The sequence below is a fragment of the Gracilinanus agilis genome, chromosome 1 (assembly GCF_016433145.1).
Source record: "Gracilinanus agilis isolate LMUSP501 chromosome 1, AgileGrace, whole genome shotgun sequence".
Lineage (NCBI taxonomy): Eukaryota > Metazoa > Chordata > Mammalia > Didelphimorphia > Didelphidae > Gracilinanus > Gracilinanus agilis.
Genome location: NC_058130.1, coordinates 208,640,559 through 208,646,558, shown reverse-complemented (window position 1 = coordinate 208,646,558; position 6,000 = coordinate 208,640,559).

The window sequence follows — 6,000 nt, the reverse complement described above, 5'->3', positions numbered from 1 at the left end:
GCCTAGTCCTTACCACTCTTCTATCTTGGAATCAATATTTAGTATAGATTTTAAGACAGAAAGTACAAGTTAACATTTTTTAAAAAGACTTTGACAGCCTAGTATTGGATAGACTAGAATGGGGAGAGATTGGTGGCAGAAAGACCAACTCGGAGGTCTATTGTAGGTGTCCAGGCCTGAGGTGAGGAGGGTCTGCCCTAGAGTGGGAGCAGCATCACAGGAAAGAAGGGGGACAAAAATAAGAGATATTGGGAAGGCCTGTTTGCTTTCTCCTTGTATCAGCCATACTGGGCTTGTATTAGAGTCATATTGGCCTCACTGGGGAATCATGAGTAAAACTTCAGCCTTGGAGATGGAGGAAATGAGATTTTCTTCTCTCGTGATCAAGAAAAGAAGGTGGTAACTCGAGTTCCTGGTTCAGAAGATACTTGAGACGACCACCCCCACCGCCACCCCAGACTTCAGCCTAGAAGCGCACGCAGATGAAAAGGAAGTGGCATTGGAGGGCTTCCGGCACGCAAACCCCAAACTGAAGGATTACCAGACTTGGGCAGGTAGTGAGTGCTTTGTCGAAGGCTCTGAACCCCTATAGATGTAAAATCAAAGCCCTCCTAGGGAAAGCCTTTTTGGAAGCATCCGTGTCAAGCTCACGAGGAACTAGGGGACCCCGTTCCCTGCTGAGCCCGGCTCGTGGGGACCCCTACCAATATCCCCATCTCCAAAGCCTTCACAAATCAACCCAGAGGGAGGGAGTAGAGGAGGGAATGAGGCGCCTTCTCTGGAGCTGTTCTTTTCTCAAATGGACATAGGATTGTTCTGCTGATGCCCAGAAATTAATATAGCTACAGAAGCTTTCTAGGACTTAAAATGAAACGTTCCCCATGTCATTATTTGTTCTATTTATCTTCCTCTTGAAACAGGAGGTTTAAACTTTGGGGGCCCTGGACTGCTGACTCAGCTGCCTGAGCCAAAACTCATAAAAATCTATTTAAAAAAGGTCCAATGATTTTATTTTCTGATCATAAATATGAAATTTAATTAGCAGCTCGCCACTAATGAAGTCACTGTGGAAGATGAGCCTCAAGATGCCGGCAGAGAAACAGAACTTCAAACATAAAAACAAAGCCGCCAGCCTGCAGGAAGGAATTTAACTCCTGCCATCCCTCCTATCTTGGAAAACTTGTTGGCCCTTCTGGCCTATAAATGAAGGGAAGAGCAAATCCGTGCATGCCAGGAATTCAGATTCCGATTGTGACTTTGATGCCAGCTTCCCCAGATCAGTGGGAAGCTCCAACATGCCACAGAAGCAAATACATTTTGTCCCCAGGGTTGGAGCCCAGACTTTTTGTTATTCTTTAGACCCAACTTTCAGCTTGTACAAAGAAAAGTCTGACAATCTTATCAGGTGTCGGAAAGGAGGCAAGGAAGGAAATACAGAGTAAAAAGCAGCCCTTCAAAGGAAAATCAGCACAGTACATAAGAATCCAAGGGTCCGAATCTGGCCTTGGACACTTGTTGGCTGTGTGACCCTGGGCAAGTCACTTGACCCCAATTGCCTAGCCCTTATCACTTTTCTACCTTGGAACTGATCATTCTATGACAGAAAGTAAGCATTAATAAATAAGTAAATAAAGAAGAACCCAAGTCACCATTCTTCAGCACTGAAAAAAAATTCATGAATCCTTCAAGAATATATATTTTAGCCAGACTCTCATACTAAAGGACTAAGATGTGAAATCCTACTGGGCAAGAATCTGTTCCCCATATCTAGACCATGTTATTATCTGAAGGGCTAACGTTTGAATCGACTGGCTAGATGCAGAGTTGTGGATTTCCCAAACATTTTGGAAGTGATCCAATTCTAGCTGTCGCCCGTGTTGAGATTAGCCAGATGATCCTGACATTAATCACAGTTCAGATTTTAGCACTAGGGTTGTTATGTGTGAGAACACATATGGTGTCTTTTGCATTTGTAATTCTGAAAATTCATACGTGTGCATTCAGGTTTAGGCTTCTGCACCTATCCAACTTATACGTCCTTTGTACCTCAATCCATGTCTGTGTGCATACACGTGTGAGTCTATGTTTTTGTGGGAGGGGATGTAAGAAACATTGGCCCATGAATGTCTGGGAGGAAGAGCGGAGATTCATGCTGATTGATTCTGCAGCACGATTCTTTAAATTCAGTTTGCAGTCAAGGCACACAGGATTACATTCTTGAAAAGACATTTATGGCTGAAGGTAATAGGGTATTTGAGAGTTGTTTTTTTTTTTTATACTAAAGCATATTGTAATTCTGTTGGCTTCTCAACTCAAGCTCCCAAGTACAAGTACGCATTTTTGTGCCCCTGTGTTCTTGGAGCTGCCGAGGTATTTCTCCAAGTTTTATCACTTACTTTGCTGGCCAGCAAGGAACCAGAACTCTTGTTTAGGGCTGTTGGTCTAGGCTGCAGAAGAGGTGGACCTCATATTATGCAACAGAGGTGCTCCTTAAAAAATTGCATGTATAATGAATTTTTTACAAATCAAATATTTTTCTGATCTACTAGTTTACATTAGTTCTGTGCCCTCTTGGACCCCAGGCATTGCCATTTGCCCTGCTACTGCACACTGAGGGCCAACAGGTCTTTCCATCCACCCTACAGCCATATTCTCCTATATGCACCACTTTCCTCAATGAAAATGTGAACTTAAGAGGAGAAACTGTCTCCTTTTTTCTATTTTCTCTCTCATACTTAGCACAGGGGTTGCCACAGAGCAAAGGGCTTAAGAAACAGATTTCTTCATTCATTCATTTTCATGACAATGATGCTTCAGCTTCATTTGTATTTATCTTCAAATGGAAATAATTCTAATTTAGATTTTCATCACCCTTCCTTATGTGAAACAGTAGTCTGCCAAAACACTTAAATATAATAAAGGAATTTATTATTTAGAGGAACCCTGCCCAATGGAAGTGCTTATTGGATCCCAGAGGGGAGGAGGATAGAGGGGAGAGAAAGAAAATGAAATATGGAAATGGAAAATATATTTTAAAAATAAAAAATAAAGGGACCCTGTATTAAGGTCTTTTGTAAAGTGAAGAATTTTTGTAATGTATAATTATAATAATCATTTAATGTGTATATATATGTATATGTGTATGTACATATATAAAATCCACAAATTATCTGTTTTGTAAGCTTAAATTTTCATAGATTTTGGGGGGGAGGGTTTAAGAGGGAAGACACCTCTAATATTGTTTGGAGAGAAGCTTGAGAGGCACCGTGCCTGCCCATGATGGGTACTATTTTACTTTGACCCAAATTTCCAAACACCAGAGTCTAACGATTGGGAGAAACTTGATTGGTCACTTAGTTTGAGCTGTCCGGAAACAGAACTTGCCTCTACAGTATCCCTGACCAGGTAGAAGACCTCCAGTGGTGGGAAATCCACTGGCTTGTTTATTTATTTGTTTGTTTGTTTTAAACCCTTACCTTCCATCTTGGAGTCAATACTGCATATTGGCTCCAAGGCAGAAGAATGGTAAGGGTAGGCAATGGGGGTCGAGTGACTTGCCCAGGGCCACACAGCTGGGAAGTGTCTGAGGTCATATTTTAACCTAGGACCTTCCAGCTCCAGGCCTGGCTCTCAATCCACTGAGCTACCCAGCTGCCCCCTGGAAATCCACTAGCTTTTGAGGCAGTCCATTCCACTTTTGTACAATTCTGATTGTGATCAGAGTTACCTCTTTCGTTAAACCACAAGGGCAGAAGCATTGTCTGCGGAAGGTCACTGTTGAAATGCACAGATTACCTGGGAAGAGATGGAGGTCCCTGGGGATCACTTCTAGCCTTCTCCCATTAGGATGGATTAATTTATCAGACTGTCACCTTTGAAGGCCTAGAGAGCCTTGACCCTGAGGGGATGAGATAGAGGACAGGTAAGTTTCAATCAGAGATATGGGAGGTGGGGAAGGAGAGGAAATATAGAAGGATAAAACAGTCGGTATTTCTAAGGCTTAGATGGGGAATTTCCTTGAGCAGTGCATCATGAAGGTTGGGAGACAAGAGGGACAGGCCCTGGCCACGGAGGCAGAGGGCACATTCCTTCCCACACCCCTGCCCCAAGATTCCACAATTCTGCCGAGAGCTGAAGCCGTCTCCCCCCAATGCAAGGGACAAAAAGGGTCTATAACTTGACCAAAGTTAACTAGGTGAGGTAGCTTTAAGATTTTTTAACTGTGCTGCCTAAAAAGCCTATAAGGGACAAAACTGTATCTGACTGTGTAATGTCAGATAAAAGGAAGCTGGATGGAACATTTATGGGGGAATGAGTATAGGGACAAGTATCATCAGTATTCCTAGAACCACCATATAAATAGCCACTTATTCACTTTTGCTTAAATTTTCCAGCTCCATTTAGTTTATTTTTAATCATTTTTAGTTCTATCCAGCTCTTTGTGTACTCTTTTAGGGGTTTCCTTGGTAAAAATACTGAACTGATTTGCCATTTCTGTCTCCAACTCATTTTAAAAATAAGGAAACTGAGGACAACAGGGTTAAATGACTTGCCCAGGGTCACAGAGTTAGTAACTATCTGAGGTCACATTTAAATGGAAGTCTTATTGATTCCAGGACTGACTTTTTATCCACTCTACCATTTCATTAGAGGGGATACTTACTGTTTATAAATGCAATATTCCATGAACCTTAGAGGTTCATTGCTTTAAAAGATACTGTTAAAATTCCTTCCTTTAGAAGTATTCTACCATGCCTTTTTTAAAAACCCTTACCTTCCATCTTAGAATGAATACTGTGTATCGGTTCTAAGGCAAAAGAATGGTAAGGGCGAGGCCATGGGGGTTAAGTGACTTGCCCAGGGTCACACAGCTAGGAAGTGCCTAAGGTCAGATTTGAACCCAAGACCTCCCATCTCTAGGCCTGGTTCTCAATCTACTGAGCCACCCAGTTGCCCCTCCACCTTGTCTTTTGAAGGAAGTAACATACCATATATAAAAGATATAATATATAATCAGATACTTAGCATAAAAAAGATGTCCAAGAGAATATAATGCTGGGGCTTCTTGAGCATTATTTTGATATAGAGAGCATTCTAACTTGCCGTACCCTTGACTTAGGCACTTTTTTCATGAAATAATTCTTCCTTCCATGAACTTCTTTGACCCAACCATTGAAAATTCATTTCCCCCAAAGATATCACATGACACTTTGCTTTGGAAATCTCTATTGTATTTCTTATGCAATATTGTGTATCATAGCTACAGATATTGGTGCCTTATTCCACTGTAAATCTCTTGAGGTCAGGAACCACATCTTAGCTAAATTTTGGATTTTACTAGCAAAGAGTGCTGCAAAGAGTGGATACCACAAAACATGGTTGTTGTTGTGTGTAAGTAATGCTGGGGGTTTTTTTTTTGACAAACAAATGACAATGTAAATAGATGAATGAATTTTAGTTCCTTCAAAGTAGTCACCTTGGGCAGTCATTGACTTATTTCAACAATTCTTCTTACCACTAATCACATAATTTCTTGGACTCCTCTTTTTTTTTAAGTTGCTTTCAGAAACATTTTATGGGTCACACAGGAAATTCCTTCTTATTACTTCACTTTGTCTTGACCCCCCCCCTTGGTATAATCCAGTTATTTATCAAATTTAGCTAGTTACAAATGACTTTTGGTTATTTTTTTTAAAAGCAAGTACAACAAAGCAAAAAACAGACTTAACCTTGAAGGACAAAGTCTCTAGAAGAGGAGTTTCTAATAAATTTTAGGAAATGGTGTGTTTGGAATAAATGTGTGGCTTTTCAAGACGACCATTTTGGAAATGTGACATTTATTTGTGTATACAGTTGTCCTTCTCCATATCACGGTCCACTTATCCTGGCTTCACTCTATTGCAGGTTTAAAAAAAATCTAATTCTGTATTGTGGAGTTTTCACTGTATTGTGGGATTTTCTTAAAATTATGTAGGTTTAAGAGTGTAAAAAGTGTTTAAG